The following is a 12,041-nucleotide window of genomic DNA, read 5'->3' as shown; positions in this document are numbered from 1 at the left end:
TGGATTACCATGGGTAATGTCAAAGGAAGATTCTGGTTTTTTTAAGCCAAGAGAACATTAAACTTTATTAATATACATGTCATGTGTTTTGCAGTCCCTCATGTATTGTTTAACTTAGTTTTTCTCATATGATTAGAATGTATTGTTTAACTTACTTTTTCTCGTATGATTTTGGACTTTATACACTATCATAATCCACCATAGGTTCCAACTGGCTGAATAAATTTTCTGTTCTATATTTTTAAAAGTACTCTTTAAAATAAAAATTAGAAATCATTTTATTTTATCCATTGAAGCGTATCCACATGTATATAAAATGGAACATGTGTTTGATGTGGTAGTTTGAGCTTCAGACATGTCCAAAGATTTTTCTTTTGATGGTGAGTTTCACGAAACTGAAATTTAACACTTAAAAAAATGATAAATCTTTTGAGAAAAAAAATCACAACAAAAATGAGACACAGGCCTCCACCTGCAAATGTATATAGGAACAAGCAAGTAATGAAAGACGAATGAATGATAAATTAAACAAATAAATAAGATATAAATAAATAAATAAATAAATAAATAAATAAATAAATAAATAAATAAACAAATAAATAAATAAAATTAAAATAAAAAAAAAAACAAGATGTGTTTGTGAAACACTGATGCCCCCGTATGGCAGCTTATGGCAAAGGTTTTTTTTTCTCAAAAGCAAGTCAAAATCCAGGCCAAAAGATAAAAAAATGTTCAATTTGAAAGCCCTAGCTGCAACTGTTCAAAAGTTATGGCGAAGGTTAAAGTTTTTTAAAAGTAAGTAAAACATCAAGGTCAAAGGGTCAAAGTGGTTGGTATCCAAAGGAAGGTCTTGTCACAAGGATTACATATGTAAAGTAAGAAAGCCCTAGCATCAACCATTCAAAAGTTATGGCCAAGGTTAAAGTTTTTCGAAAGTAGGTCAAACTCCTCTGTCAAGGTCAAAGGGTCAAAGTGGTTGGTATCCAAAGAGAGGCCTTGTCACAAGGATTACATATGTGAAAAATGAAAGCCCTAGCACCAACCATTGAAAAATTATGGCCAAGGTTAAAGTTTTTCAAAAGTAGGTCAAACTCCTATGTCAAGGTCAAAGGGTCAAAGTGGTTGGTATTCAAAGGAAGGTGATGTCACAAGGATTACATATGTGAAGTATGAAAGCCCTAGCATCAAACATTCAAAAGTTATGGCCAAGGTTAAAGTTTTTCAAAAGTAGGTCAAACTCCTAGGTCAAGGTCAAAGGGTCAAATTGGTTGGTATCCAAACGAAGGTCTTGTCACAAGGATTACATATGTGAAGTATGAAAGCCCTAGCTCTAACCGTTCAAAAGTTATGGCCAAGGTTAAAGTTTTTCAAAAGTAGGTCAAACTCCAAGGTCAAGGTCAAAAGGTCAAAGAGGTTGATATCCAGAGGAAGGTCTTGTCACAAGGAATACACATGTGAAGTTTGAAACCCCAAGCACCAACTGTTCAAAAGTTATGGCCAAGGTTAAAGTTTTTCAAAAGTAGGTCAAACTGCAAGGTCAAGGTCAAAAGGTCAAAGTTGTTGGTATCCAAAGGAAGGCCTTGTAACATAGCATAAAAATTGAAAAAAATTAAAATGCATACTCCTTTCCCCCTTCTTGAGTTCATACCAGAATTCAGTAAAGCTTTTCATGCTTTTTACCACTCTAAAAACATTTTTATTATGCCCCCGGATCGAAAGATCCCGGGGGTATATTGTTTTTGTCCTGTCTGTCTGTTTGTCTGTTTGTCTGTTTATCTGTTTGTCTGTCCCATTGTCTGTCTGTCTGTTGTCAACTTTAACCTTGCCCATAACTTTTGATTGGTTGGAGCTATGACTTTCATATTTCACATGTGTATTCCTTGTGACAAGACCTTTCTTTGGGTACCATCATATTTGACCTTTTGACCTTGACCTTGGAGTTTGACCCAAGTTTGACCTCAAAATTTTATGAGACTTTACCCTTGGCCATAACTTCTGAACAGTTGGTGCTTGGGGTTTCAAACTTCACATGTGTATTCTTTGTGACAAGGCCTTCCTTTGGATACCAATAACTTTGACCTTTTGACCTTGACCTTGGAGTTTGACCTACTTTTGAAAAACTTTAACCTTGGCCATAACTTTTGAACAGTTTTTGCTTAGGGTAACAAACTTCACATGTGTATTCCTTGTGACAAGACCTTCCTCTGGATATCAACCACTTTGACCCTTTGACCTTGACCTAGGAGTTTGACCTACTTTTGAAAAACTTTAACCTTGGCCATAACTTTTGAATGGTTGGAGCTAGGGCTTTCATACTTCACATATGTAATCCTTGCGACAAGACCTTCCTTTGGATACCAACCACCACTTTGACCCTTTGACCTTGACCTAGGAGTTTGACCTACTTTTGAAAAACTTTAACCTTGGCCATAACTTTTCAATGGTTGGTGCTAGGGCTTCCATACTTCACATATGTAATCCTTGTGACAAGATCTTCCTTTGGATACCAACCACTTTGACCTTGACCTTGACGTTTGACTTTTATTTAAAAAACTTTAACCTTCGCCAAAACTTTTGAACAGTTGTATCTAGGTCTTTCAAATTTCACAGGTGTATTCCTCGAGACAAGACCTTTCTTTGGGTATCAACATTTTTTATCTTTTGGCCTGGATTTTGACTTGCATTTGAAGAAACTTTAACTTTCGCCATAAGCTGCCATACGGGGGCATCAGTGTTTCACAAACACATCTTGTTTTTAATATGTATTATTCAATAGGAAAATTATACTATGTCACCAAAAAATCTTATATTTCTAGTTTGTGTATTGAAAATAATCCTGAAGACATTCGTAATTAATAAATTTTATTAACAAATAAATAAGAGTTGTTTCTTTTCCCTAAAGTCTGGTGAAAGGGGCCGCAGAGAGATCCGCCCCTCCATAGTGCATAGTACGCAGTCTAGACAGTGACGTCACTGGAATTCTTTAAACTGAGTTTTTATTTCACCAAAATATAGTATGGCTTATTAAAAGGTGAATAAATCTGTTTTTAAAAAGAGGGTACGCATATGAAATAGCAATTATTACAGGTTGTTAAAAATGCAACAATTTCCGCTGATTCATCAATGAATGACGTCACATGTCAGGTCTATGACGATCGAGCGCATGTTAGTTAAAAACGAAAGTAACAAGGGTGTTTTTGATTATCATAATTGATAAAACGTCATTAACGCAGGATTGGAATTAAACTTACGATTCTCCAGCATCTCGTTTATGCGGGAATTTGTCGCGAGATTCAAGATGGAAAAGACTATGGACGCCATATTGACGACAAGGTTCTCAGTTCCATAGGTATTGTTACCGTCTTCCTTGGAAGAGGGTATACAGAGTTGAAGTATTTTACAGTCTTCGGACTAATCACTTCCTCTCTTTTGTGATTGGTAGAAATTGCATGATGAGAAAATTTTCAATTATTTCATTGGTTGAAATGCTATTCGAGGCAAGGGAGATAATTTTCTGATGATCAAATTTTCGTACGACTTAACACTTTTTCAAGATTTTCAATCGTAAAAAAATATGACAAAACGAACAGTGGAAATTGGCAGTATTTAATTCAAAATAACATGCCAGTTTTTTCATAGCAATTACCAGAACACCTTTATATATTTTCATTGGTAACAGAATTGACCTTTATTGCATGCAAGCTTTACAGCTTGTATGTATTCTTTTTCCCTTTGTTTTGCACTGTCTTAGTCTCTTTCAACCAGACGCTCGGCTGTCTCCGTAAACTCCGACCAGCAGAGAGCTCATCGGAGTTTACGGAGACAGCCGAGTGTCTGGTTGAACGAGACTAGCACTGTCTTTCTAATCTCGGCAGCATTCGGCAACACCTCGGCCGATTCGTACCTCATCTACATATCACAAAGGTGACGGAATCAGCCGAGGTTTGCCGATGATCTCGGCAGCAGAGCCGAGGTTTACGGAGACAACCGAGCATCTGTTAACTTTTCTTTTGGTAGGTTGTCAGAAAAAAAAACTAATGAAGAAATACAAAGCCAAGGAATTTTCAAGAATTATACACCCTGATAGGTTTAGGTCAGTTTACTATTTAAGGTTGTTGCTAAAGACGGTAAGCTTTTTTAAAAAGCTCTACTTGTAATAAATTATAGTTTACAATAGAATTCAATGTACTTTACATACATACGTGTTACATATAGGGAGAGCTTCGCCCTCTATAATTACCTGAATTTGAAGAAAACAAAGATTAATCAAGGTTTACGACGTCCGTACAGCTTATTGATATAGAAAAGGACCGACAGAGGGACGCATACTCTTAATCGAAAAAGTTGTGATTTATTAAATTGACCAATCAAAGTGCTTCTACTAATTGAATTATTATCTAAAAGTGCTAAAATTTGATGTACATATTTGGTCATGCCATGTACCTTTAATGATAGATAATTGCTGATTATCATTTCGTAAAAGATTTTCCTCATGACAATATTACCAAAATACACGGGAAGCTTTAAAGTTTAAAGAATTGATTTTATTTTGACGTTAAAAAACGTTGAACAAGTGCAACGGCAGCAACGTCATAAATTACGTTGAGCGTTGCCCCCTCAAGTTTGCTATTAATACAAGAGACATAAATAAGTAATTGATGGTCTCTTGAATTTTTCTACTGAAATATTAAATTACATAATCCTATCAGGATGTCTTTTCAGTCTAGCGCTTGACCTGCGGGACAAATAAAACATATCGAAGGTGGCGTAACACAGGTGGTGGCGTAACACAGGTGGTACGGACTTCCCTGATAGGTAGCTAAAACAGGCACGATAAATGATTAATTAAAAGAGGTGATATTTTAAGAATCCACGGGCCCGTGAAACGCGGGGGGAGGGGGGGGGGTTGCCCCCCCCCCCCCGATTTTTTTCTGAGTATACTTTTTTGCTTTTGTAAATTTTCCTTTAAATGCTGCCCCCCTCCCCCCCCCCTACTTTTTGATGTTTTAAGGTCGAGCACTGGCAAATTTCAGAAATTACCTTTTTTTTGTTTTCCTTGTCAGATAATTTTGGGAAGTTGCCCCCCCCCCCCCCCACTTTTGGTCAGTTTAGGATTTTGTCTTTCTTTTTTTGCGTGTCAGATTTTTTTTTTGGAAGTCCACACTTTTGAAACCGTTGCTACGGGCCCGAATCCAATCTAGCTAAATTTTTGTTGGGGTGTGCCACCCTTCCTTACCCACAACTAAAATCACTTGCTATTGGTATGCACAAAATAATACATAAAAGGTTTAATTTTGTTTATAAAAGCATTTTTTTTTTCAGATTTGATGAAAGCCAATTGATTTTTTTTTTATTTTTGTCTTTAAAACTGCAAAAATATTAGGAAATTCAAATTGCAACATTTTCCACCCCTGCAATAATGTTAGTTTTCCAGGAGACATATTGTAAATGTGATTAACAAATTTCCTTTAAAAACTAAGCCAAATTAAGGTTGCAGCATACTGAAACTTGCTTAAACATTTTGTTGTCGTCATTTTTTTTTAATTTCCTGAGAAAAAAATAATATATGCTATGTAACATGCATAGTACAACTGTGCAGATTGCACAATGACTTTGCAGTGTTTTCAGGTTTGTCATTGTCATGTTTAATAATTTAGATTTTTAACCAAGTTTAATAATTTAGTTGTTTTCTTCTGTTTTCCCTTAACGACCATTTTCTTTACAGTTTTATGTATTGCAACATTCACAGAACATTTAAAACAAATAATGTGTGATATCAAAAGCAAATAACTGTCATTCCATGGTGTTGTAGCCAGGAACTGCAGCAGAAGGAGAGATTGGATTCGAATGGAAATCCCATCAAACCCCATGAGGTGTTTCTCAACTTTACCAAATTTGGCAGAAATTTGAAAATCACTGGATAAAACGTCAACCTTGTTTGAGTATCAAGTTTTACCTCCACTCTGTCAATTCAAGAATGAGTTTGAGGGTTATAACGTCTCTATATGTGAACTAAACTTTGTGGAGGAGGAAAATAGTTGTATTTTAATACGTGAACATTAACTTGTTTCTCCGGATAGTATGGTACATATACAGAGTAGAACAAAAGCTACAAGATGAGACAATGTGGGTGGTTAAGACTGTTTATATTGAATTCTAACATTGTGCATAAGTCCCAGCTGAGAGTACATATATTAACACAAATATACTTAGAGGTCATTGATCTCTTATTTTCGCAAAATCAATGTCTAAATCGTGAATGTTTAAAATTTATTATATTATATTATATAATTTTAAGTATCTCCCAGATGTTGTTCTGTATTCATGACGTTTTTTTCATGCCTTGATTTCCACTTATCGACTGTACCTATCAAATCTCCATTTGTCATTGTAACATAATTGTAACATACAAAATTCCTTAAAATGTAATTCATTTTTTGCTGTTTTTAAAATTTTGAAGAAGGAGTGTGTTGAACCGACCAACAAAATTATGCCATGTTGTTTCATGTTGATTGCAAATATTTATTGTATAAGATCAGAGATAAAGTTTTATGTAAGAAAGATTCTCCCATTGTTATGATTAGATGCATGTAGCTGTGACTGTTAGAGATATCTTATTGAATTATCATCTATGTAAATCACTATTTAGTATGTCTCCAGTTGACCCCCAGAATAAATGTAGACTAGTACATCTGCATATTGTGAGATTCAGTGCCCCGTTGCGAGTGTATGAATGGAATGCGATGGTCACTAATCAAAACTAATTACTCAAGATATTAATATAGACCGGAACTGCAATTCCCACAGGAAAACTTGTACTTCGTGGATGCCATACATATATACCAGATGTCATACCCAAAATAATGGTCGAGGGAGTACTTAATTATTCCAGTGAATAATTCTGATAATCTAGCATACAAACCATTCATAAAAGGTCTGGTTTCACAGACGCCATGCAAGTGTCAAGCGTCGGTCGCGATTCTCTTGGATTGTCTTCTGTCAAGACTCGTCTCTATCTAACGGACGCTTGGTGAATTCTCTCTTTTGAAGGCAGAGAGCAAATCATTTTCATGATGTATTGATTTGCGAATCCTATTTGTACATAGATAATTGGATAAATATATTCTCAGTGGCACTCTTTGGAAACGCGATATCCCTGCGTAATTCATGTCAAAAACATTTGCTCACGGTATCCTATACAAAAAAGTCTAAGCTCGGCCATAATACAGAGGATGTGCATTCACAAGTCACTTACTGAACACTCAATTAAAGAACTGAACTTTGCTGAAATGCAAGTACATTGCCAATTGCGTTTTGCTATGCATATTTTCAGTGTACTCTAACTAGATCTAAATCGTACCAAGAACCTTATATTTTCAAGACACGCCGTAAACAAACTATTAATGATCAAATGTTTTATGCATACAAGCGTCATTTTCAAGTATACTTGGTTTTTGTTACATGTTCTTTCTTTAAGGAAAGGACAGTGTATTGAAAAAGTGTAATTCACAGATATATATTAAGATTTATTAAGATTTCTTTCTTTCCGATCGATTTAAAAGCTTTATCATTTCAGTAAGTTATAAAGTTATAAAAGGAATCGAGAATGCATGAATTTTTTTTTCTTAGGAAAGTTTTTAGAACTCATGTGGGTCTTGATTCCTGACACAGGGCACTATAGCTAGGTTTAAAAGATCGACCGGGTCTTCAACAAAGCTGTTTATCCGCTGATTCCAAAGGCCTTACAACCCAAATAATCGAATTGCTTTTGAAGTATTGCGAGTGAAAATGAAAACATTTGGTCTCGAATCGAGCCATTAGCATCAATAACAAAAACTCAATGTATACTCTAACGAGAGTAGGACACCATACTGCGGCTGTTCATCACGATCTTTTCATTACAGGGGGAGGGGACGAATGTTCAATATGTTTATCATAAATTTTCCATTTACGGTGCAAATCTAACGTTATTGATACAAAAATTATGAGATATATTCCTGCTTAACTTTTGTTGGTGTTTATTTAAGCATTGCGTGGAATTTATTTGATATATGTCATGATCAATTTTTATTTGCAAGTCGCAGTCATCCATGCATGCTTTGCAAAGCAAGGTATATGTAATTTTAAGAACGCGTCATGTTTATTATTCAATTTCTAAAAAGAGCTTTGAATGGAAGTTAGAAAAACAGGTACACGTTTATTGATGTATTCCCAATTTTCCCTTCTGGCTGCCACTTTCATGCGCCAGGAAATACTGTGCTAATCTTTCGGCTGTCAAATTTCAGCAATCTTATGCTGCTGAAAATGTGGTAGATATAATTCATTATAACATGTTACGATCGCTCGCGATACTATCATCTCCTTCTGTCATTTTCTGTTGTGCATGTCACAAACAACTGATGAGCTACATGTATTGCATCAATTAGTAGCTTCAGCGAATGGGAGTTTACTAATTACACGAAATTATTCGCTTGAACTATACATGCGTTATTATTACTTTCATGGTTGATCGATATGGTATTTAGACGTACCTTCTTGATACGCTGACGGGTCCTTTAATACTTCCCATTTGAAAAAAAAAATCAAGAAATCAAGCGCAACCTGTTTGACGTTCTAGTTTGTTTCTGAGCAAGCTACTGTGAAAAGATTGTTTTCAACTGTGCTTGTAATCAAATTAACTTAAGAACTACGATTTTTCCCCTCCTTTCACCCTGTGTGACAAAAAGTATTACTTCAAGTGAGATATTATTACCCTTGGGAGTGGAACAAGTTTTGCCATTTATTTGCGCGTGACAGAGGTATGTCCTTTTCGTGTCATAATCAATGTTTGTCTGTTGTAAATAATTTCTAGTGTGAAATTGATTGCAGGTCAGCCACTTCTTTGTTCCTATTTTTTCTTGATAGACGGATATGATGTATGTCGAAAAAGGAAATACGATTAATGAAAATCTTTTTTCGTTAATTCACCATCTACATAAAAATCAAAATATTTAAATATGTGATTTATGTAAACAAAATCACTATTTTGAAAATATTGACTTTTAATCTAGAAGCGATAATATAAAGATATTGAAGTGAAAACTGTTCCCTATAAACGTTAATGGGGAGCAGAGAGGACCGTAAAACCTTGGCTAGCGAAGATGGGAAAAGAGAAAAATCTTCGTTGAATAATACATAGATATACATAGATGTTTAGAGGTAAATTTTCTGTAATTACTGGTAAGGTATGGTTTTGAACACACAGAGAGAATCGATTGATATCATAACATTATATATATATATATATAGAGAGAGAGAGAGAGAGAGAGAGATAGATAGAAAAGAAAGTGTAAAAAGTAGGAATATATATCTGATTCATTTATCGTACTCACCATGCACGCTCGTGTTTTGTTTAAACTCGTACCAAAAACTCATTTACTAAGTCTAAATGGAATAGTGTTTATTAATTAATTCTCAATCTGTATTTCCGATACATAAAAGGTATCTGGTAGATCAATATAGAACATAAATGGAATATGTGTTTTTCTCCATGCACTGAGACGGAGTTTTAAAATTCAAAGCCGAGAATCCAAAGTTTTCAGTGTTTTAGTTGTATTCATAAGGAAAATTTTATGTATTCACTCTGACAGGATCTTCAATACCATCAAATGCATGAAGTTAATTAAAACTAAGTAAGTTAATTATGCCGATTAAGTCTGTTTATGGTTTAACTTTTATTTTCTAAGGATCAAATTGAGAAAAAAGATTCAAAGAATCATAGAGCCGACAGCCAGATTATATATATATATATATATATATATATATATATATATATATATATATATATAAATATATATATATATATATATATATATATATATATATATATATATATATATATATATATATATATATATATATATATATATATATATAAACAAGCGTGGATCTAGGAGTGTCAGGGGTCAAGCGTGGATCTAGGAGTGTCAGGGGTCGAGGGGGTTCAGAGAAATTTTTTGTAAAGTGACCAAAAAATGACGTTGGAACACCCCCATCCCTTTTTTGAAAAATGGATCCCTCGTTAGTAAGTAGGGTCTTACTGTACGTAAGACTATAAATAGTCAAAATCATGTATTAGCAGTGATAGAATTGCATACAAACTTTACAACAAACAAAATTTAACAAAGTCGCTTGAAGGTAAGCCATCGTAAAACATCGAAACACATTTTCAATTCTTAAACTTAACTCTTAGCTGACCAATTGTTTGCGAAGTGATTATATAAGGCTTATAATCTGACATTAATACCACTTCACCATTCTATTTAGACGAAAGGGCGCTAAGTTAACATTCTTATAAAATCCGTCTAAATGACACTCTGTTAGAAAACAAATTTCAATGTATTCAAGGGATGTAAGTTGTTGAATGGAATTTGTTTATAAAATGTCAATAAAATTTATTTCGTTGAAGATTATTAATAGAAATATTATGTGTTCATCACCTTATTTTTCAAAAATGGATTTTCATGTCAGTAAAATCAAAGAATGAAAAATTAAACTTAAAAAAATAATGCTTTGTAAACCTACACATAAAGCAACCATACCAAAATTTAGTGATGTGTTAAAGAAGCATACATGTATTTGTAAAATCATCTAAATAACTCAAATTTGCATCTTTTATTTTGTTGACTTAATTACACTGAAATTTTGTGACCGATTTAATGACTTCACTTTAAAGCTGTTGTTATGGTGAGGTTATTTCGCATAATATAGCACCCATACGTGATTTGATAGCACCTCAATAATAAAACTATTAAAATATATTCAGTACAAGCCTTCAATCATTTCAAAGCATTGTAAAAGCTGGCGAAAAAAAAAAAAAGAAACACACACAGTTTGGGTTTGAGTTCTATATATATATATATATATATATATATATATATATATATATATATATATATATATATATATATATATATATATATATAATTAGATCTACTTGATATTAGATGCCATTTTTTTATTTACATTTCTTTTCAAAATGTAATAAATTCAAGACGACAGAACTCAATGGCATTATTACACATACATTCCCGCAGTGTTGGCATCAGAACCCTGTCATTTTTTACATGTACTTTACGAAGATTGACAGCGACATATCAAGAAATGGTTAATAATTATACTATTTTATGTATGTATACATTTGTTATATTGCTTTTTCGATCACAGAAAACGATATTACGTAAGTTTCTGTTTTAGCTTTTAACGAAATACATGTACATGTATTATATTATGCAGTCATGCTGTGAATATTACATTAACACCCACCCAATCATAGGTAATAAAACAATATTAGATACAGTTATCGAATGTCGACTAGGAGACAGCATTATCGTCGGTTTAGATTTGACCTTTTTGAACATTGCAGTTCAATTCTTTAATATGTCTTAACCATGTCATAAAGGTTTTAGGTAAGATCACTAGTATTGTTTTGAGGAGTTATACCTATTATATATGTACGAACAAGAAGCGTTTGTATCTCCACTTTTTGATGTTTTCATATTTCTTCCCCGAAAGTCAATCGTTGCAATGAAATTCCATGAAAATAAAATGTCAAGAGAGTAGATAGGGCAAAAAAGTGGCTCAGGCAAGAGCGTTTTGAGTACTGTCAGGTCGTGAATGTACATGAACTTGATGATATTCGCTGTGACAACTATTCAAAGGAAATATTATCATGTGCGAATTTTTTGTTGACATTATTAAAAAAGGATGCATGTGCGCGTATAGCATTCAAACACTGAGAAGAGTTGATCATCGTCGGATACCCATGGGTGATCTCGTCTTTTACTCATCATGAGTGATGAGTAAAAGACAAGATCACCCGTGGGTATCCAACGATGAGAGTTGATATAACTTGTATTTTGGAATCGAATTTATCAAAAATCAAGCCATGGCCATTTGACTTATGTAGAGCTGCCATTATCGATTGATTTAAAAATTACACGCCATTTGATCATTTTCAGTTGAAATTTTTGATCATGGCTTGTTTACCTCTTCAAATGTCA

General features: G+C 33.8%; 2 protein-coding genes across 4 annotated transcripts in view; both read left to right on the top strand.

Annotated features, from left to right (window-relative positions):
* Positions 1-12,041, top strand: part of LOC133173165 (large ribosomal subunit protein uL4-like) — a 389,882-nt gene that overhangs the window by 115,198 nt on the left and 262,643 nt on the right. The gene's annotated exons all lie outside the window — the stretch shown is intronic.
* LOC133173181 (zwei Ig domain protein zig-8-like) overlaps positions 1-12,041 on the top strand; it is a 59,955-nt gene that overhangs the window by 11,459 nt on the left and 36,455 nt on the right. For 2 of the 3 annotated variants that reach the window (XM_061308151.1, XM_061308135.1), the window contains exon 1: positions 8,469-8,798. The exons of the other annotated variant lie outside the window; for it this stretch is intronic. The gene's annotated coding sequence lies outside the window, so the exon portion shown is untranslated. Of the gene's footprint in view, positions 1-8,468; positions 8,799-12,041 lie in introns of those variants that run through there. 3 annotated transcript variants of the gene reach the window in all.

Source organism: Saccostrea echinata, unplaced genomic scaffold (genome assembly GCF_033153115.1).
Source record: "Saccostrea echinata isolate AGI-Se365-2 ecotype Australia unplaced genomic scaffold, CSIRO_AGI_Sech_v1 ptg000002l, whole genome shotgun sequence".
Taxonomy (NCBI): Eukaryota; Metazoa; Mollusca; class Bivalvia; order Ostreida; family Ostreidae; genus Saccostrea; species Saccostrea echinata.
The sequence above is the reverse complement of the archived record's forward strand: the minus strand, read 5'-3'. Positions and strand labels throughout refer to the sequence as shown.